At 40.3% G+C, this 22,190-nt stretch overlaps 1 long non-coding RNA gene across 1 annotated transcript; it reads right to left on the reverse strand.

The window, feature by feature from the left end:
- Nucleotides 1-13,273: 13,273 nt before the first annotated feature.
- On the reverse strand, nt 13,274-21,104 carry LOC140707346 (uncharacterized). The gene is made up of 2 exons (XR_013536655.1): nt 20,880-21,104; nt 13,274-18,199 (listed from the first exon to the last, which is right to left on the reverse strand). It is a non-coding gene; the product is annotated as an uncharacterized LOC140707346 (long non-coding RNA).
- Between the last annotated feature and the right edge of the window lie 1,086 nt (nt 21,105-22,190).

The raw sequence follows: 22,190 nt of genomic DNA on the forward strand, positions 1-22,190 counted from the left end.
AATCCTAAATATATTTATTTTGAAGTAAGTCTCACTGGATGCACTTAACTTGCAACACTAGATTTTAGCCTAGGAAAGGTAATTTCTCGAACCACCTTGGAAGAGAAAATAGTTTAAATGATTTGAATTCCTGCAACTCCATTATTCTGTGCTTCCAAGTGGAACATTTGTGATTTGGAACACCCAGAAAAAGATGACATGACACCCCCCCCCCCCCAAATATGATCTAAGGATGTTTGTATGCAACAACTTTGAGTAACCAATCCATTATGTTTGCATTTTATGCTAATACCTGGCTCACCTTTATTTGGTGGGTTGGGAGATATAATCCAACTAATGGCTGCCAGAGTAGAATGTGAAACCTACACTCCCGCCTTGTGCTTGCAGACTGCATTTTGGAACCCACTTTTGAGAAACAGACCTGACAGGGACATCTGCCATGACCTTTTGGACTTTAATGTTCTCCCCCCCCCACCTGCCACCCGTCTCTGCACCATCCACAATATATTGTTGCACAACCCAAAGAAGACTAGTGTGGGTCAAAAGTCAGCTTTTTCTTTCTTTTTTTCTTTCGTTCATTTGTTCTTTCTTTTTGGGGGGTCTAATAAAGGTGTCACCTCCCCTTCCTTTTGTATTGGGTAAAGACCACACTGTTTTGTTTGCTTGCTAATGTGTAACAGAAGATTAGAATGCCCTGGACCTGAAAGATATTCAGGAGGATTCTGTATGGAAAAAAGAATTAGTCAAACAAGATGCCTGGAATGTTTGTTGTTGTTTAGTCCTTAAGTTGTGTCAGACTCTTTGTGACCCCATGGACCAGAGCACGCCAGGCCCTCCTGTCTTTCCCTGCCTCCCAGAGTTTTGTCAAATTCATGTTGGTAGCTTCAATGACACTGTCCATCCATCTCTTCCTCTGTCGTCCCTTCTCTTCTTGCCTTCACTCTTTCCCAACATCAGGGTCTTTTCCAAGGAGATTTCTCTTCTCATGAAATGGCCAAAGTTTTGAAGCCTCAGCTTCACGATCTGTCCTTCCAGTGAGCACTCAGCGTTGATTTCCTTCAGAATGGACAGGTTTGACCTCCTTGCAGTCCAGGGGACTCTCAAGAGTCTCCTCCAGCACCACAATTCAAAAGCATCAATTCTTCGGCGTTCAGCTTCCTTTATAGTACAGCTCTCACTTTCATACATCACTACAGTACTGGAAAAACCATAGCTTTGACTATGCAGACCTTTGTTGGCAAGGTGTTGTCTCTGCTTTTTAAGATGCTGTCTAGTTTTGTCATTGCTTTCCTCCCAAGAAGCAAGCGCCTTTTAATTTCGTGGCTGCTGTCACCATCTTCAGTGATCATGGAACCCAAGAAGGTAAAATCTGTTACTGCCTCCATATCTTCCCCTTCTATTTGCCAGGAGGTGATGACCATGATCTTCGTTTTTTTTTTGTTTTTTTTTTGATGTTGAGCTTCAGATCATTTTTTGCGCTCTCCTCTTTCACCCTCATTAAGAGGTTCTTTAAGTCCTCCTCACTTTCTGCTATCACAGTGGTATCATCTACATATCTGAAGTTGTTGATATTTCTCCCAGCAATCTTAATTCTGGTTTGGGATTCATCCAGTCCAGCCTTTCGCATGATGTATTCTGCATAGAAGTTAAATAAGCAGGAGGACAATATACAGCCTTGTCGCACTCCATTCCCAATTTTGAACCAATCAGTTGTTCCATATCTAGTTCTAACTGTTGTTTCCTGTCCCACATATAGCTTTCTCAGGAGATAGATAAGGTGGTCAGGCACTCCCATTTCTTTAAGAACTTGCCATAGTTTGTTGTGGTCCACACAGTCAAAGTCTTTTGCGTAGTCAATGAAGCAGAAGTAGATGTTTTTCTGGAACTCTCTGGCTTTTGCCATAATCCAGCACATGTTAGCAATTTGGTCTCGAGTTCCTCTGCCCCTTCGAAATCGAGGTGGAATGTTACCACATCTATTTGGGACCTGCAAACCATTCTCCAACCTCCAGGCCTGGGATTGTGGCTTCTTGTCACAACTCCTGCTGAGTTGGAGACAAAATCTCATCCTCACTAGCTGAGTCTTCATCAGGGCCATACGTAACACTGGTGCTCTCTGGTAACAGGAAGCAGCAGATATAATAAACAAATATTTTTCAGTGAGGGTGGTAACCTGCAGAACCTTTAGGCAAAGAATCAGAGTGCCAGCTCACGTACGTCCAGACTTGTTCAGATCTGGTTCAGAAAGCCAGTTCACATTTTTGTTTTGGGAGGATTGAAGTTTCAAATAAATTATTCAGTACAATTCTTCATATAACTCTGTCAAAAATGAAATCACATTGGAAAATGTCTCCACTCTTTTACGTGGAGCAGGAACAATTTCCCCTTGAATTTTTAATGGACTCATAACTTATCTTTTTATGAAGATTGCCAGCAATCACTTGAAGAGCATGGACAATGCCAGGAATGATCAGAAGAAAATTCATAGTACAATCCTACATGCATTTGCCCAGAAGTAAGTCCCTCACAAATCAGTGTGATTTATGGACGAAAAAGGTTATAGCCTATGCCTATTTAGATCCTATTGAAATCAATAAAACTTAGTACAATGCAACCTAATCCTCCGCATGTCTGTGTGGAAGTAAGTTCAGTGAGCTCAACAGAATGTAGTCCCAGAGGATGAGGGAATAATCATAAGTACAAGGAGATTGGATTGTATATAGTTATGGAGGACAACAAAAAGCATATATCATATATATTTTAATCTTATCTTCAGCATGATCTGGGTCATAAAAGATTTGAAAGTTTATGTGAATAGGCTGTATCTATTGTATTGCTAAACAATTTCCATTAATTTTAATTCCCAGTTTTTAAATTTTACATAAGAACATCATGTGGAAGTTTGTTTGGATGAAGGCTTCAGGCTAAAAAATATGCATAATAACAGTCACAATAGTGTATGTTATCATGTACTTAAACATCATGTCTTCTTCTGACAACTGGGATTGTTGCTGTGGTGACCCTATGTCCTGTCCACTTTAGGGAGTCGCTCTAACTCATATTTGGTTTTTCTCTTTTCCTGCTGCCTCCAATCTTCCCCAGCACTATTGTCTTTTCCAGAGAAGTTTGCCTTCTCATGATGGGATCAAAGTAGGACAGCCTCAGTTTCATCATGTTGGCCTCCAGAGATAGTTCAGGCTTGGTTTGCTCGAGGACTCACTTGTTCGTTTTTCTGCCGGTCAAACAAGTGGGTCCTGGACAGTGGGCATAGGTACAGAAAATTGGATAGATGCCTTTCATATTAAGGGCTGTGTTTGTAAGAGAGTAGGGTTGCAAAAACCTTATGTCACAGTGCCGGTACTATCATTTTAGGTTGAAAAACTGAAAACGATGCATTAGTTCCGTTGTCCCTAGTTATTTTGTTATTCATTACTGTACTCAGTGCATGCAAGTCTGCTAACCAAAAATAGTCATTTGGCAATTTTAAATAGCACCTCAGAGCAAAGAATTTCTCTTGGCATATACGCTTTAAGTGAGGAATGTGTGGAATGCCTTTGCTGTTGCTTATGACTGCAGCTTATTTGGCTCCTTGCCAATTTCACTAGTAGGTTAAGAGCAGGATACAGCCTACTGGGCATCTGCAGTAGTTACCCTCTGAGGAAGAATTTGTTCTTGATTCTTTCGTATTAGGGGGACGGGGTTGCAATAACTGTGATTTATGAAGCTTTCAGAAGCTGTCTAGCAATTACTCCTGTTTTCTGTATTACTGTAGTTTGCTTTCACATTGCTTTAATGTTTATTTCTGGGGAAAAGGGAGTTGAAGGTATGATCTCCTACTCAGTGTTATTTACAAAAGAAGCAATAGAGGGGAGAGAGGCCTTTGGAGATGGCAACAAGGGCTGAGGATTCCTTTCAACTTGGCCACAGCCTTGTTGCCGTAGCAGTTCATGTATCTGTCATTCTATCATGCAAAATCCAGGCTGGAAGGAAGCCTCAGTCCTTTCGGCCAACAGGACACAGTCAGTTGTGCCATGTATGAAACAAACTAAAGATTTCCTTGGTGTCATTCCATAGGCAGGTCATTCCACAGGTTAGTAATCTAATCCATAGGCTATAAATCCGTAGGCCAGTTCAGTCCACATGTCTACAGGGCAGGAGTAACTCAATATTGGGCATGATGAACAGCCCTTAATTCAGGTAAACTTTGCTTATTGAAGGTCCCAGGTTCAGTTCTTGGCTTCTCCAGTTAAGAGGGTATAGATAGTATGGATGGAGGAAGTCCTGGTCTGTGAAGTAGAATTCTTTCTTTTGGGTAGTGAGGCAGTCCCCCTGAGGTGGTTGGTGCTGGAAAATGTGGCTGAGGGTAGTAGGGGCACCCCCACGGCCATCTCCCCTGGAGGTATGTATGCTGTGCAGCGTATCCGGAGTGCTCTAATCAAGTCTGCTGCCCCCAAATGCAGTGGAGGAGGCTGTATCCTTCTCAGTTTGGACAATTCAGCTGCCACTTCAGTCAGCTACTGTTAATCTCAGGGTTGCCAAATGCCTTTGCACTGGGAACTGGTTTTGTCCTGTGATCTAGTAATGAACAAGCCTGTAAAATACGCATGAAAAGAAAAATTAAGCATTCAGATTATATTTCCCCCTCCCTCACATTTGGAGGTAAAGATAGGTTTAAATCATGGAAATATTATCTCTAGAGAAAGAGATTGTATTCAGTTTCCCCAGTAGATTCTGCATCATTATCTGAGCAATATACTTGTATCCTAGAATGATGCAAACCTAGAAGGATGTAAAATTATGGACCAATGCTAAGCATTCTTGCTAAGAAATACACTACACTGAATTTGATGGGTTTCATATCCACATAAACCTGTGTAAGATCGCAGTCAATATTTGCCAGATTTTAACCCAAATAAATGTGCTCTTGATCCTCATGGTGGTTATTACACTGATACACTTTATGTTGGAATGTGCAGTAGCTTTTAGTCTGTTGATTGATTAGACCCAGATATTCCACAGTCTTCTACTGGAATACAGTGGGGTCTTGACTTGAGAACTTAATCCGTATTGGAAGGCAGTTCTCAAGTCAAAAAGTTCTCAGGTCAAATCTGCATTTCCCATAGGAATGCATTGAAAACCATTTGATCCGTATCTGCTCTTTTCCGTCCATAGAAACTAATGGGAAGCTGCTATTCTGCCTTCAACCACTAGAGGGGGATATTTTGTTTCTTTTTTTCTTAGGTCAAGAAAGGTTCAGGGAAGGCAGGGAAAATACAGTCCAGGCAGTACAGTACCAGGTAGTCCGAAGACTGTCTCCCAATCCACTCTCTAAATGCTGGGAGGAGTGAGGAAGCAGACAGGCACCCTTTTCACTGGCCAACAGTTAACTGAAAGTTCAAATTTTGCACTTTCCCTGCCTCCCACGTGGTTTTTTTTAGTTCTTAACTCAAATCTAAGTATGTAAGTCAAGTCAATATTTTCCTATGAGAGTGGTTCTTAAGTCAAAATGTTCTTAACTCGAGCTGTTCTTAAGTCAAGACCCCACTGTATGTTATTACAATATTATACTGACATACAGCAGTGGTCCCCACTTTGACTCTTTTGAGGCTGGTTTCATCATTATGTTATGTGGATACTGAGAAGCAGTACTAGTATCATGGATGCAAGAAAAGCTGAACAAATGTGAGTTTTGTCATAAGGTTATACTAAATAAAAAAATTTATAATACTAAATTAAAATAAAACTTGTTCATCTTTAAAGTGCACAACTCTTTGTTGTTTCTGCTTTTTCGTGACATTCAATCTGCTGCCTGAAATTCTGCCTCCCTCTGCCTAAGGACAGAGTCAACTTAGTGAGTTCCTAGCCTGGAGGCGGCCCTTTATAGTTCTTCCATTATCCTTTCCTTTACACTGGTCCTTCAGATCTCCTCTGAGCAATGAGAAGCTGGGTCCTACTGCATATAACCATGGCAAAACAGACATATGTTTTTCATGTATTACAGCCCGCACACCATTTTTATGTGGTTATGATTTGATTCAAGTGATAATCTGCCTTAAACTGTTCTGACATCCTTTAAAAATGCCAAGCTCCATCACTTCACCCTGTCTTCACCCTAAACATTCCACTCATTTTCTCAGGCTAAATTTATCCTTTTTGAAACCTATGACAACTCTCTGCTGAGCTCATATATCTCCAGATGTTTTATTATCTCATCTCTCATGAATGTTTTTAAGGATTTTGCATACAATCCAGAGCATAATCCTTTAAAATTGTGAGCCTATTTCATTAAAAAAAATTACTACTCTAGCTTTTCTTCCTTTCTGGTGCACTATTTATTGGAATCATAATACAAAACTGTATGTATAACTGTCCTTGTAACTTAATATGTAATGACTGCAAATTATTTAAAATCATAAGGATCACCATGAGAATAAGAAAGGGGTAAGGAATTCACAGAAGACAGTTATGGAGCTAACAGCCCATAGGAACATTTCTGCTAATCCCATAATTTAGAGACTGTTTGAGTTATGAGATTCAACAACCATTATTAAAATGATATTTACCTGAGATATGCCAAACACCTCTATAGATTATATTACAGTATTTCATTCATTGCTTTCTCTGTTAAAAGTCTCTGTCACTGCATGACTGAACCATGTGGTCAACACTTACTTGTTCATCCTTCTGGTCCCATGATGGTATCCTAAGTATTAACATGGATAATTAAACTAGAATGTTAATTTGTCAAATGATAATTTTCTTTGCTAATTAAACTGAATTCACTATTCTTTCCCCACCAGCCTTAAAAAAACATCAGTCCCTCCTTGTGTTGTAGAAACCCTAGACACAGACAAAATGCATATGCATACCCTTTACATTTTTCTAAAGGCAATTTTGCAAAGATGTTCAACATTTTGTGTGGAAATGATGTTTAATTATAAACCACAGAAACAGAGAAGTGGGAGCTTCCTAGTGGAAACATGTCAGCATATACAAGATAGCATACAGACTCATAGTGTATGTATGAATATTGTAACAGAAAAAAGAACCAAAGTAGGAGGATGGTTCAAATTAGCACAGAACAATAACTGCAGTGGAAATAACAAAAACATGATGAAGATTAGAAAGATTCCATTCAAATTCAGTACTATGAGCTTCCAGAGAATTCTCACAATCAAGGCTGCTGATAGTTTTGGGTTTTTTTGTTTGTTTGTTTGTTTTTTACATCTGTGCTGATTTTGGTTTGCCAGCATGGCTTGGACATTGAGGTGGCCAGAAGGTCACCTATAAATGCTCTGTGGTGGGTTCAGCTTTCATTTGACATACAGTACTGCGTTTGCAGTGATTTGCAGGTTTGCAACTGACAGTATACAAGGTAAACTACAGAAGAAACAGAATGTGGCATAATTTGCTTCCTAGAATTGCCTTTGGCTTTGGAAATGTTGGGATATTTTGATGAGAATCATTAGGTTTCAATGAATAAGGTTGTGAATAGAACTAGAGGGATTATGAAAGTCAATAACAGAGACACCATGAATAAGTGCTGGACAGACAGAAATGTTGTTGTTGTTGTTGTTGATGTTGTTGATGTTGTTGATGTTGTTGTTGTTGTTGTTGTTGTTGTTGTTCTTGTTCTTGTTCTTGTTGTTCTTCTTCTTGTTGTTGTTATTTTGACCACAATTCCCAGAATACCACAACCAGCATTGCCAGCAGTCACTTTGGGAGCTGTAGTCCAAAAATGTATATTTTTCCCATCTCTGGTTCTGAAGATATGGACCTTCTGACCACTTTTCAGCCAGCAGGACCATAAGGAACATATAAATGGGGACCCACAAGCACATGGTAGTATTACTGGAGAGTTCACTGCTGCTGCTGCTGCTGCTACCATCAAAACAGGCAGTGAAAGAGTAACCCTGCCAAGTGTCAGCTTTAAATGGCCAAATAGCTGCTTTTCTTTGACAACCATTAGGAGAACAGTTCAAACTCTTCACTGAAAGCCCATTGAAAGCAAAAGGGTCTTTATATTTATTTCAACAGAACTTTGATATGCATTTCAAAACACGTGACACTGTTTTTAAACACTGAAATTTGGAACAGTAAAACACTGAAGTCGATGAAGAATGTTTATTTTATTTTAATTTCTATGGCTCAGTGGTTCATCTGATACTTTAAGGGAACTAGGCAAGTAATAGTTCATAGCGTTTTCCAAGAAAACCTGACAGCATTCCCCGCCCCCGCCCCCCAAACTGCCTGCTGGTAACACAGTTGGAATTAGGTTTCTTTGACAGATCTTAAGCTTTGGAAGGGGAAAAAAGCAATGTTCTATTGATATAATAATATCAGGCCAGGCAGAGTGCCCTGCTTGTGCAATTCAGTTTGAGCACAAACAACACATTATGGCTTTAGCATTATTTCCATGTGAAAGTGTCTATATTTGGCTGAGCCAAGAAAGTTATCCTGATTGACACCTGTATAAATGGGTCACTTGGAATGTGCATTACAGATTCAAAGAGCAGTGCAATCCACCTGGTGTTTAGGAAAGGAGGTCCTGGGAACCTGCCCACTGAAGGGGCCCTCTCCACCTCCATCACCCCTGCCTCCATAGAAACAGAGACAGATGGTTTTATGGGACTAAACTATATTTCTCATGTTCCATAGATTCTCAGCAGTGCCACCAGCTGCCTTCTTTTCTCTGCCCAATACCGGAGACACTTAGACATTACACTCTGAGCAGGACTTAGTCTTGTGGTGAGTGCGGTGATTTGAAGACCTCTTACTAGTCTGTAAGATCCATGACCTGCCAAAAATCCTGTGTCATGTATTATGCAGAGTTAGCCAGATCAAGTTACTGTATGTTGGTGTTTTATGTAAAGGACAAGATCCACTACTCTCTCCCTAATAATCATCATGTGCCATCAAGTCAAATCTGACTTATGGTGAGCCCTTTTCAGTGTTTTCTAGGTAGAGAAAATTCGGAAGTCATTGACTGTTCCAGTCATCTGGTGACATCCAGGGACTGTGCAGTTTGCTGAAGACACCTGCTTCATAGGTCACATAAATTAATAAAGTTGAATCTTACTTCAACAGCAGCCTTCCATCCCAACCAGCACAGCAGCCTTGCTTAGCCTTAGAGGATCCGGGGCAAGTTATATGGTCTGCCTACACAGAGTGCTCATAAGAAGAACCAAAGGCTCCCACCAAACATGTGACCCAGAGACAGTTACTCCATTTTGCCTAATGTCAGGGCTGACAGTATAGCATGTAAAGTCTGGGCAATAGCACATTTTTGCGGCCTCCCATTTCTCTTTGACATTTGCAGCCTGAGAAAGAAATTACCGTAGTTATTGTTTATTGCCTTGCTGTGTAAAGATGAGGTATTGCTGGACTTCAGAAACCGGTTGCTTTTAGAGATGGACACAAACCGCCAGTTCAGCGGTCCGTGCTGGTTTGGTTTTTTTGGCTGAACGATGTTAGGCTGTTCCCATCCCCACCCCCTCGGGTGGGCACCCACTCAGAGGCAGTGGCTGGAGGAGGTGGGAAAGGGGAGCTGGGGTGCTGCCTCTGAGTGGCACCCACCAGAGGAGGCAAGGCTGGGATGTGTCAAACACCTGTTTGGCCAAAAAATGAACCGGCATGAATTGCTGAACTGGCAGTTCGTGCCCAGAACTGTCATAGACAACAGCCTAGAAAAAGTTCAGGATACAGCAAACTGATTAAATGGGGAAAAGTCTCCAGTGATACTGAATTATCTCAGTGCAGTTGCTCTTGTTGCTCTAAAAGACGAGGACAAGCAGAGATCTAGCCACATCCCCAGCAGTTCAATCCATAGCCAGAGGGCTACCAGCCATTTTTATAGTGCATCTTAAATCTTCCTAACAGCTCATACCAATGTGATGGTTTTGTTTTGCTAGCTAGTTTGCATGGTCTACGCTGCTGGACAACAGCTATTTAGATCCTGCTGACTTCAAAGTTATCTAATGATGTTATGTTAATCAACAACCCAGCTTCTAACAAATCATTTTTGTACTGATCCCACATTTTTTGAAGCCTAGATCTGCTTTGCTTTTCCACCAGTGAGGTCAAATTTATAATGGACTAAAGCAGAGCATAAACAACAATGGTTCCAATTCTGGGATGTAAGAGTTTCTGAGATCTAAAAATCCAAAGTGCAAGCCTCCTCCTGAGGAGGCTTTTGAGGAGTCCTTTAAAACAGTGGTCCCCAACCTTGGGCCTCCAGATGTTCTTGGACTGCAACTCCCAGAAGCCTTTACCACCACCTCTGCTGGCCAGGATTTCTGGGAGTTAAAGTCCAAGAACATCTGGAGGCCCAAGGTTGGGGACCACTGTTTTAAAATACATAGAGTAATCCTATGGATAATATCACAGCAGTTAACAATACATCAAATAGTACCTTACCAGGTTCCTGCCAGCAAAGCAGGAGACAGAAGGAGTATTCACTACTTTTCTCCTTAATAAAAAAAAATAGACAAACAAATGAAAACCGGGCTCCTTCACATTGTGAGCAATGGGAGGTAATGAACTGAGAGCAGCCCCAGGGTGACATCCAGTGTGGTGTAGTGGACAGAGTGATAGACTAGGACTCTGGAGAACAGGATTTGAATCCCCACTCAGGCATGGAAACTCACCAGGGGAGTGGAACTGGTAAAACCAACTCCTTAAATATCTCACTTACCTTGAAAGCCCTATTAGGGTCACCATACATCAGTTCCGACTTGACAACACATCACATCAACATCAACATCAACATCAACATCAACAGCAACAACAACAACAACAACAACAACCAGGGCTTGTCTAAATTTTCTACATGGTTGGGAGTGTACTTGAAGGCTGGGATGGCTTTAGATCCAGAGCCTACCCTGTTCTGCCCAAACCATGGTCTCCTCCTTCCCTTTCCCTTTTCCAGCACCAAGCCTCTAACACAAAGGTGAAGGGCATAGACCTTTATGTGGAAGCTCAGGGTGGAATCACATAGTGGATCTCCTATTCAGAGATCAAAGCTCTGTCTCAGAAACTCGCACTTTGGAGAGAAACTTTTTATATGTCCTGTCCCAGGGACCATCTGGTTGCACTGTAAATCTATTTTAAATCCATTATTGATTGGCTTTCTTGTGATATCTTATCGTTATAAAATTCTGTTTACTAAAGTGAGATTTACAAATGAATTATTTGATACATATCACTATTATATGCTGCAACCTGCCTTGCTTCATCAAACATTGTAATAACATCATAATTCATGATAATTATATATGCTACTTCGATACTTTGATAATGATATACATTACTTACCATAATAAGTGCCATGCTTGTAATGTTCATAAGCAAGCGAGTTAGCAGTTTGTGTGTCTCTCTATATCTGGAATTAGCTGTAAGGTATATACTGCTATTACTAGATCTGACAAGCATTATGTAAACAGAATTAGACTCTGCTTGCAAAATCTTGAGTTTCACTTTACAGTTTTAGCAAATAAAACTAATGGCTTTTCTAATTCACAGCTGGTAGGAAGCCAAGCAGTTAACACCCAGGAAGTCCACAGAAACTGTGAAAGTATTTCTTTGCAAAGATTTTGAAAAAAAATGTTGGCGCTCTGTTCACTTTGACATGTAATAGAGTCTGTGGATATTTCTCCAGTTTTAATCCCCTGAAGCTATGCACTGAGTTGAAATAAGCCTGGAAAGAAAGCAACTCAATGGCACAGTTTGGCCCACGGTTGCTTCGGGTTGGCATCTGGATTCCCCTCCCGCCCCCAGTGTTTGGCAGGAAACTTTTAGGTGTCAACCGAAACTAGGATACTCCATAGCTTCTGAAATTTCATAACCGGTTGTGTCTTTTTCTGTCTTACCTATCCGAATTCAACAGGACATTTAGAAAGATCTCCGTCAGAACTTAGCCCAAGGAAACTAATAGTGCATAGCATTGAGAGCCTGTGTTGTACAGTGGAGTACAGCAGGGATGAACAATTGCAGGGCATCCAGGGACCAATCCTCCTGCAGGGCCAGCCATGGGGCGCAACTCTGCCACTCAAATTTAGTGGAAAACCACAAACACCTCTTTAAAAAATAAATCAAAACAATAAACAGACTTTCATCTTAAACCTTTCCCTTGGTTCTAGGCAGATTTATTTACTTCTGGCCCATTTCTCAGTTTTACAATCTCTTTCAATAATTATTCTCTCCTCCACCAATGTTTTCCCTGATACTGGTAGCACGGCAGCATAAAAAGGCTTATCTGGAGGCCAAGAGTGTTGGACTTGAATGTCCAAAATGCAGGTTCTAAATCTTGCTTGGCCAAAGGCAATCAGGCTGTCTCGGTTTAACCAACCTCACAGATCGATTGTGAAGGTAAAATGCTGTACTAAGCTCTTGGAATGGAAAGATGCTTATATAAGTCAGATCAAATTCTGTGGCTGAAATTCTGTTGCTTGGCATAGTATGTTACAACTTACAAAAGGACTGTAGCTACTGTGTGTTTCATGTATTTGTATGTTATATGGCAACCATTATGCTTAACAGCAACAAAAAGCAAGCAAATAAAAACGAAAAAAATCAAACAGATGTTCTTTTGGCAGCAGTAGAAAGGGGGCTTGTCAGGTTTGGGACCAGGAAGGGTCTTTGCAGGATCTTACCAGTATCAGCAACCAGTAACTATATGAAGAACAGCCGAAAGACAACCAAAGAGGAGAAGGAACCAAAAGTTACTGGCAAGGTCTAGAGAGGCGGGGTAAAAAATCAAATGAATGAATGAATGAATGAATGAATGAGTGAATGAATGAATGAATGAATGAATGAATGAATGAATGAATAAATAAATAAATAAATAAATAAATAAATAAATAAATAAATAAATAAATAAATAAATAAATAAATAAATAAATAAATAAATAAATAAATAAATAAATAAATAAGATACTGGGCAAATCAGAGAACCCAGAAAAAGATTAAAAGTGCTCCAATACTAGAGGCATTCAATAGAAAATTGGACAACTCTCTGTCAGATCTACTTTGATTTTGATTCCTGCCTTGAAAGGGGGTTGGACTCAATGGCCTTATAGACCACTTCCAACTCAATTATTCTATGATTTTAAGAGCTTCCCTAAGAGAAGAAGCAGAGCAAGATAGCAATAACCTTGGATAACAAACAGAAAGAAAATATAAATATTGAATACTAGACAATGGACCTGGCCTTGCCCAGGTTAAAATCCTATGAGGCGCCACTTGCCCCATTGCCTTCTCTTTTTTCTCTGCCCTCTTTATTTCTTTTGCACTAGTTTCTCTTTCTGGATCCTTCCTCTATCTTGGTAGTCATTCAGCTTACGAGACCCAGGATTCCCCAGTCAATATAAACATTTAGAGCTCCTCAATCCATGAAATTACAACATAATTCAAAACATGTAGACTTCTAAACTCTATATGCTGAAATTTTTGAAAGGACATGCCACTTGGCCCTGGGGGTAATCAAAAATAATTAGGAGGGGGCAGTGATTTCTGTATGCACTACATTGACTGATTTTTTTAAAAAAGTAAGACCATCCCAGCCTTCCTTTAATTTGTCCCAATGTTTATGAGAAACTAATTGGGAAGCCCTCATGTACCCCGCAAGTGATTTTCTTGGACACTATATCACTAATATTTCAAATCAGACCATTTCAAACATATCCTTCACATGTGGTGAATATTTTTATTATAATTGAATATAAATACAAGCCTAGGGTATAACAAACCTCCCTATCTACATAAGCGCTATTCAGATGCGCCTTCTTACAGCCTAATATTCCCATCTCATGGGAAAATGTGGGGGGATAATCTCCCATTCTTAGAAAGTTCCATAAAACAGATCTAGAGGAATGTGCCTTCCTCCCCTAAAAGCAACACACACCTGGGAGTAGATATCTGGGCACACTCAATTTTATTATCTTTTCTTACATTTTTGGTTCTGGTTAGCCCACGACAGGTGTGTGTGTGGGTTATTTTTGGCGCTTGTTTTCACAAAAATTGTCCACTCTGGATTCAGTTGTCCCACAAGGAAAGAAGCAAAAAGTGTAAGTTCTATAACACCAAATACACCACAATCTCCTTTAACCTATGAAAGGCAATCCAGTGCATGCATATCGACAAAAATATTCATCCTTGTTCTCTCCTCACATTTTCTTCTGATACCATGAAGCAGCTCGCTTAAACAGAGGCCCATCTAATGTGTCAGGGCTGTGCTAAATCGTTTCTGTAGGTGGCGGTTTTTGCTCTCTCTCTGTATCTGCTGCTTCAATTCACACTGACCAACTTGTGACAATAAATGGCACATGGAGGGGCACTACAGTGTGGCAGATCATTGCAGAGATATACTATACTTTCTACTTGAGATTCCTTTCATATTGCTCATAGGTACATTCCTCACAATGTGCTCTATGTTTGATTAATCCAGTGTACTCAATCTCCAGCTGGAAGGACCATCTACTTTATTACCCAGAGTGAATACTGATCTCATTTAACCAGAACACATGTTGGTTATTCTGGATTCTACCCCAGGATAAAAACAAGAACTTAGAAAATGGAATCCAGATTGCCTCCCAATATGGATCTCCTTATGTGATCATGAAGTAATTACAGAGGTCATCCTTGTTATGAGAGAAATATAGGTTGATATATATGTTTGTTGTCCAGAGTCCACCATTGCCACAAGCATGTAGATGCAGGCTATTAAAATTTGATCAGTCATAAGTAGGCATGGCCACATTTAGTGAAGATTTGTCCACTCATTTATGGGAAACTAATTCAGGTTCCTCCAGGGGATATCAAAGTGATGTTCATGTATACACCATGTAGCCTTCTTTGATAAAGTCAAAGCATCTCAACCCTACCCTCCAAATTTGGCAAAAATTCATCCAGCTATTTTCATATGATATAGTAACACAGGGAAAAAATAAACTGTATTTCTTTTTTTTACAGATAATTGCTATTACAGTGGTACTTATTCTTATGTTAGTGGAGCTACAGGGTGCATCATCAGGGGAAGGATTCTACACAAATTACCCAGAAGCCTCAGAGCTTGACTACTCCCAACTTTTTCTTTCAGAAAGAAAGAAAGAAAGAAAGAAAGAAAGAAAGAAAGAAAGAAAGAAAGAAAGAAAGAAAGAAAATCTGATTCCAGAAAGGCCATTTGGAGAGGGTTTAGTCCCATGAAACTCAATGGAGGATTTTTAGTCATTCTCTTTCTTTCAATCTCACCTTCCTCACAAAAATGTTGTTAGTAAAACATGCTGAGTAAATCATCTAGTTGTGTCCTAAAATGAACCAGAGTTGCTTTTCCTCTTCATGGTAAGCAAATCTGAGGTACATACACATATGATTTGCCAAAAGAAAGTTCCAGGGTTAGTCTCTGGCACCTCCTGTTAAAAGGCTCACATAGCAAATGAGGTGGAACAATTCTGCACAAACTCTGCCAGTCAGATGGGACAACACTGGGCTAGACTTGACTTGGTGTAAGGCTTGGAAAGGTTTTCCAGAGCACTGGAAAGCACTTTTCCCCAACTGCATTATGTTCTTCAGAACCAGTGTGGTGTAACAATGTCAGAACAGGACTTGGAACTTGGGTTCAAATTCCCACTTGGCCATGGCAAATCACTAGGATAGGGCAATGATTAACCATAGGGATAGGAATTCTGGATTATAAATATCACAATTCTCCATTCTGGGAGTTCTGCTTACTTTGCAGGCACCTGATAAACACCTCAATGTGATGCCCACGGGAGAAAAAAAACTATATTAGAAGACTTTGAAGCTTAGCTAGGACAAATTCCACCTAAGCTTCCAGTCCCTGCCCTAGTGCTGGTTGGATCTTTCTGAGCAGGAAATATATACAGTAACTAGGCTCTGCAAGCAGGATTCACTTGGACCAGCCTTCAACACATGGCATAGCAGCGGCCAGTTAATCTGGCAATAACACTATCTTTCATGTTTGTAAGTACAGTAGTCTCTCTCTCACTCTGGTCATTTGAGTCAGTACTGATGTTGGTTTATGATTCAGTCCCCTTCTTCTCAACAATGTGTATCCCTATAGCTGGAGTTTAGAACATTTACTTTTTTCAACTGTGGCTCTCAGAAAATCCCAGCAAGCACATTTCCCCATTATCTGGATAGACCAATAGTTCTGAGTCCAAACATGTACAGGAAGATACAAACTAACAGGTCGTTAACGTCACTGGAAAAATCAGAAAGAAAAAAAAATTATAGTATTAGCTAGGATCTCTGAAGTCATCTGGTCCCAACCCTCTTTAATGTGATCTCTAGTACAGGATGAAACTACAATAAAAGGTAAAGGTTCCCCTTGACAATTTTTGTCCAGTCGTGTTCGACTCTAGGGGACGGTGCTCATCCCCATTTCCAAGCCATAGAGCCAGCGTTTGTCTGAAGACAATCTTCCGTGGTCACATGGCCAGTGCAACTTAGACACGGAACGCTGTTTACCTTCCCACCGAAGTGGTCCCTATTTATCTACTTGCATTTGCATGCTTTCGAACTGCTAGGTTGGCGGGAGCTGGGACAGGCGACGGGCGCTCACTCCGTCGCGTGGATTCGATCTTACGACCGCTTGGTCTTCTGACCCTGCAGCACAGGCTCCTGCGGTTTAGCCCGCAGCGCCACCACGTCCTCTGACAAATTGCTGTCTGGTATCTGCTTAATTGTCTTCAGTAAAATAGGTCCTTCACATTTAGATACAGTCTGTTCCACTTTTGAACACCTTTTACTCTTCCCCATTTTATAGCTGAAAATGATCGTCTCTTAAAGTTTCTAATTGGAATGGAAAGGTAGAAAGGTCATTAAAATCCCTGTACTGTTTTTGGGCAGGGTGATCACAGGTTTGATTTAATCCTTTATAATGATTTAACTGAAACAAAACTATTGTGGCAAAAGCCTGACTAGTGCCAATAAAACTCTGAAGTTCTTCTCTCTTTGAAAACTTCCAAACTGCTCTCCTTCACTAAGCGAATTTGTTAAAATGTGGCAAAACAGCTTAGTTGAATGAACACTGAATAGGAAAGTTTGTCTGTAAAGAACAGGAAAAAGCAAAAGTCATACCTAAGAATTAACTTTTCTTCAAAAATATTATCAGGAAAAATTATCCCCATAGATACCTCATTATGAGATTTTTCTTCTGATTATCTGCTGATGATGGACAAAAATACCTAGTGCTAAGGCTGCAGACCTACTGTCCATTTACCCAGGAGTGGGTAAATGGGACTTACTTTTGATGAGGCACTGATGACAGTGCTGAGATTTGATCCTAAATGTACGTACTAGGAAGCAATCTCAACAATTGGAGTTATTTCTAATAAACAAGTATGGGCTTGCGCTGCACTATTACTTAGGGAACACTGCATGAAAGATGCCTTCCTGTCCTCCTTTCCTTCCTGGTGTTTATCAATCCCCAACGCAGCTACAGAAAACATTGTCTTTGTTCTTGCCTTCCAGTCCTCCTTTCCTTCAAGCACCAAATTACTCCTATTCAGTTACCTCCTTGGTAAAGTACCACCTCTCTCTAGTAATGGTTTTGCACCAGAGCAGGACCTCAGAACCTGTGTCCCTGCTAACGTTGTTGCACTGCAGTTGCCATCACCATTATTTACACTGTCCAATGGTAAGATTGTTCTTCCAGTGCTCACTAGAATGACAGATCCTGAAGCTGAGGCTCCAATACTTTGGCCATCTCATGAGAAGACTCCCTGGAAAAGACCCTGATGTTAGGAAAGTGTGAAGGAAAGAGGGGAAGGGGACGACAGAGGACGAAATGGTTGGACATTGTCATCGAAGCAACCAACATGAGTTTGATCAAACTCCGGGAGGCAGTGGAAGACAGGAGGGCCTGGCGTGCTCTGGTCCATGGGGTCACGAAGAGTTGGACACGACTAAACAACAACAATGGTAAGATATGACAGAAGTAACAGTTTCATAATATCAGAGTTCAGAAAAGTAACCTTTTTGTTTTTACTATAGGCAACAGATTATGCTGGTTGAGAGATTCTGGGAGCTACAGTTTTGCACCCATGCCTGGAATCTTTCTTGACTTTTGAGCAATTTCTGTGATTTGAAGCCAACACCGAGTTTCAGTTGAGAAAACGCTGACATGAAACAGAAGTTTCCAAATTCCTTCAGGACATCCACCTGATGTTCTTCCTCTTCCCTGAAAATACAAAAATCATATTTGCTTCCTCGTATAAATGGTTTTGTTTTTCTCTGCACATATAGTACATCCAATCCCAATTCATCTACATACAAAATATAAAGAAACAATAATAAATGTTTTGTCAGAACCAAATATTTTGTCCTAAGGAACTGTTTGTCCTTTCTGGCATATTGTAAAAATTCAAAGTTGGATATTTTAAAGAGTTTCCCTTGATAATAGTTGCATAATTTGTCCATTTTTTATCAGCAATGTGAATCTATTAGAACATTTTTTATTTAATGTATATCCCACCTATCTGAATCACATAGGACCACTCTATAACCTATAAAACCCTAAACAGCTTGGGCCCAACTTGTCTCAAGGATAACACCTCCCTTTATGAGCCTGACCAGGTGTTAAAATCATAAGGGTTGGTCTTTCTCTCAGTCCCATCACCCTCATAAATGTGGTTGGAGGGGGCACGGAAAAGGGCTTTCTCTGTCACTACTACCATAATTTTATACATTTCTATCATGTCTCCTAAATAAATAAATAAAATAGGCTGTGCACAATGATAATGATGACAGATTGTATCTAAGGCCTCCACCCCTGTTGAGTGAGGGGTTTTCTATATGCACATGTATGGCCTCCCTGCCCCCTCTCTAAAACCACCTATCTTCTCGCTCCAAAATGTGTACATCTTGGTCATAAAATGAGTGTCCTTTGTCCTTCAAATGAAGGAACACTACTGACTGTGATCCTGAACCGTTGCCTCTCCTGTGCTGGGCCATTCTCTTGTTTAGTGACTGGTTCGTTTCTCCAATGAAGAGCCCCCAAAACTCTTCTTTGTCTAAATATAAATGCATTCTCCAGTAGAAAGAATTGTGTTCTTTGTTTCAAATAAAAATGATCTGAGAATTGTGAGCTCTGCAGCGGTTCCTCACTCCAAGTTCCTCTATGCATGGTAATAACATTCATTTGTGGTACCACCTGGTGGTCAAAATACGCAGAGCAAAGAAGTTTAAGGGTGTGTAATACCTTTATCGGATTTTTAAAATTAGAAAACGAGCTTCAAGTTCTTTAGAAGTCTTTGTTATGCAAAGATGGTCTAAAACTTGTGACCAAGGCATACAGTTCCAAAATTGTGTCAGCCCTGGGTTCATAAAGGCAGACTGTCACCAAAAGTCCAGCTGGAGCTGAGATTCCACATGATTCAGAAATTACAAAGGTATCAATTGGCTGTTTTCCTCCCCTCTACAGACAAAATACACACAGTTGTTTCTATACTGAGATCAAATACTTTTGATGAAAATGCAATAACAATTTTGAGTTTAGAGGGGGAAATTCACTAACCATTTTTTCTTTAAAGTTCTTCTGACTAGTATCTGACGGCCTGGCCCATTTTGGTTTAAATAATTTCCTTAGAAGGAAATTATTTAAACCAAAATAATGAAATACCTTTCACACACTATACTTTTAAGCTCCAGGATTCAAATGAAGCTGTTTTCACTCCCATATACAGCCTAGATTCCTGCTTGCTTATGAAATTATATGAGGGCACTTACGTGAGCATTTAACCTTCTCTGGCAGACTTTCCTCTGTACAAATGGGCAAACAGTTTGTGCAAAATTGCTCATGCTACCAATTGTGTTTTGTGAAGGAGACTGCATGGGGGGGGGAGAGGGAATTGCACCATTGCCTTATGCATGTGTAAAACCTGAATAGGATTTATAAATCATAAATATATTTGGCCCTTCAAAGGTGGATGAGCATCTTAATGTGGTGAAGGGTTTGACTTTGTCAGGGAAGCTGAAAGAAATGCTGTCAGTAAACTAGATTCTGTTGAGTCTGATCTTCTAATTGGATCACCCAAGGCAGAATCCTCAAAGCAGAGACCCCACACTACAATGCATTGGCGATCTTCAGAGTTAAGTCACATTAGGAAAAGGTAATTGATCGTTCCAGTGATGGTGGGGTCACAGAAACTCCTAAAGGACAACTACTGGGCATCAGAAGTAGTGGAAGATGGCCCTGCTGGAGGACCTGTCAGATACAGTGACAATAACATGCAAGCTAATTTTTAGTACTACTCTGGAATGGAAGGCACTAGTAAACCATTTTTACATGTATACCTTTTATATGATGATGAGACAATCCAAAATAAAACAGAGCTGGGAGATTAGACTCCCAGATCAGAAGGCACTCAAGTGGCAGAACACTGCACAGTCTATCAAATCATCAGAACTATTTGCATAAAAATTGATTCACAACTAACGTTGAGACTTTATTGCACCAACACATTGTGGGGAAATTTGTGTAGTCTCTGAAACTGCTCAGCCTAACATTCATTTTTCAAAAATCTTCTCTCATCACAAATATTAATTCTCCTGCAGATAAAAAGACCCCTTAAAATTAACATTCCGTGTAGTTATACCAGAACAATCAAGCTGCCTGATTTCTGTAACAATCAATCTTTAAGAGTGTGTCTTAAGAATTAGCAATGTAGTTTCCTCCAGGCAACATAATTAAGAGTGCTATCTTAGCATGTTTACTTGAGAGGTTTACTTCTTGGTTTAGACTGACAAACCGTATGACTTTTTTCTCTCAACTAATTTAATTGCATGCCATCAAATTAATTCTGATTTATGACAATCTTCTTCAGAGTTTTCTAGGTAGCAAGTACTCAGGAGCAGATTACCATTGCCTTCTTCCAGGAACATTCTGGGGCTGTACAGCTTGCCCAAGGTCACACAGGCTCACTCTTTTGGGATGAAGAGTGGGGAACTGAACTCCTAACCTCTCACTGAGCTATCCAGCTAGCTTTCTTAACTAAGGGAGTCATTAAGTTCAGAAGAGGTAGTCTGTGCTAGGATATAAGGCAAAAGAAAAAGAAAACAAAAAGGAGTTGCAACAAACACAAAATGTTCAGAAATAGCAGGCCAATAATTGGTTACCAGTTCATTTCTGCATTAACTTCAAGGTTCTGATGATAACATTCAAAGTTCTAAACGGTTTAGGACCTCAATATCTATCAGAACACCTGCTCCCAGCAAGATCTGTCCATAATAGCTGTTGTTGTTCTTGCTGACCACATAAACAAACAACCATAAACAAACAAGCCTGGCTCTTCCGCCAGGTTTCCCCTGAGCATTAAGTTTTTTTGAGATCTCGGCCTCCCTTTTACCAGCCTTTTTGCCATCCTTTGGGACATGGTGGCGCTGCGGGTTAAACCACAGAAGCCTCTGTACTGCATGGTCAGAAAGACCAGCAGTCGTAAAATCGAATCCACGTGACGGAGTGAGCTCCCGTCGCTTGTCTCAGCTCCTGCCAACCTAGCAGTTTGAAAGCATGTAAAAAGGCGAGTAGATAAATAGGTACCACCTCAGTGTAATGGTAACGGCGTTCTATCTCTAGTTGTGCTGCCCACGTGACCATGGAAACTATCTTTGGACAAACGCTGGCTCTATGGCTTGGAAACGGGGATGAGCACCGCGCCCTAGAGTCGGACACAACTGGACTAAATGTCAAGGAGAACCTTTACCTTTCCCTCACCATCCTTTCCATCATCCTTTTAACCACCTTCATTGCCATCTGCTTTAATTTATCTTGCTGTTATTATATTTGTTTGAATGTATGTATTATTTTACTTTTTTATTGTGTTTTGATATTGTGCTGTTTCTTGTTGCTAGCTGCCCAGAGTGGCCTGGTTGCCAGATAATGCAAGGTATAGTTTCAGTCAGTCAGTCAATCAATCAATCAATACTGTAAACTTTCACAAGTCAGGCTTCTGTATCCTGCTCCAACTGTATGATGCAGGAGTATGTGGATACATAGGTCTCATACCAACTATTTTTAGATTAAATAAATTAGTTCCATATTCCTAGCTTCATGTAGCCAACAGCTTCACAACCTCAACTTTGTTTCCTTTTAAACCACAAATCTTACAACTGTTTTCAAACTCACACATGTTTACAAGCACACTCACCTACATGGAGATAAAACCCATTGA

Source organism: Pogona vitticeps, chromosome 5 (genome assembly GCF_051106095.1).
Source record: "Pogona vitticeps strain Pit_001003342236 chromosome 5, PviZW2.1, whole genome shotgun sequence".
In the NCBI taxonomy this organism is placed as follows: Eukaryota; Metazoa; Chordata; class Lepidosauria; order Squamata; family Agamidae; genus Pogona; species Pogona vitticeps.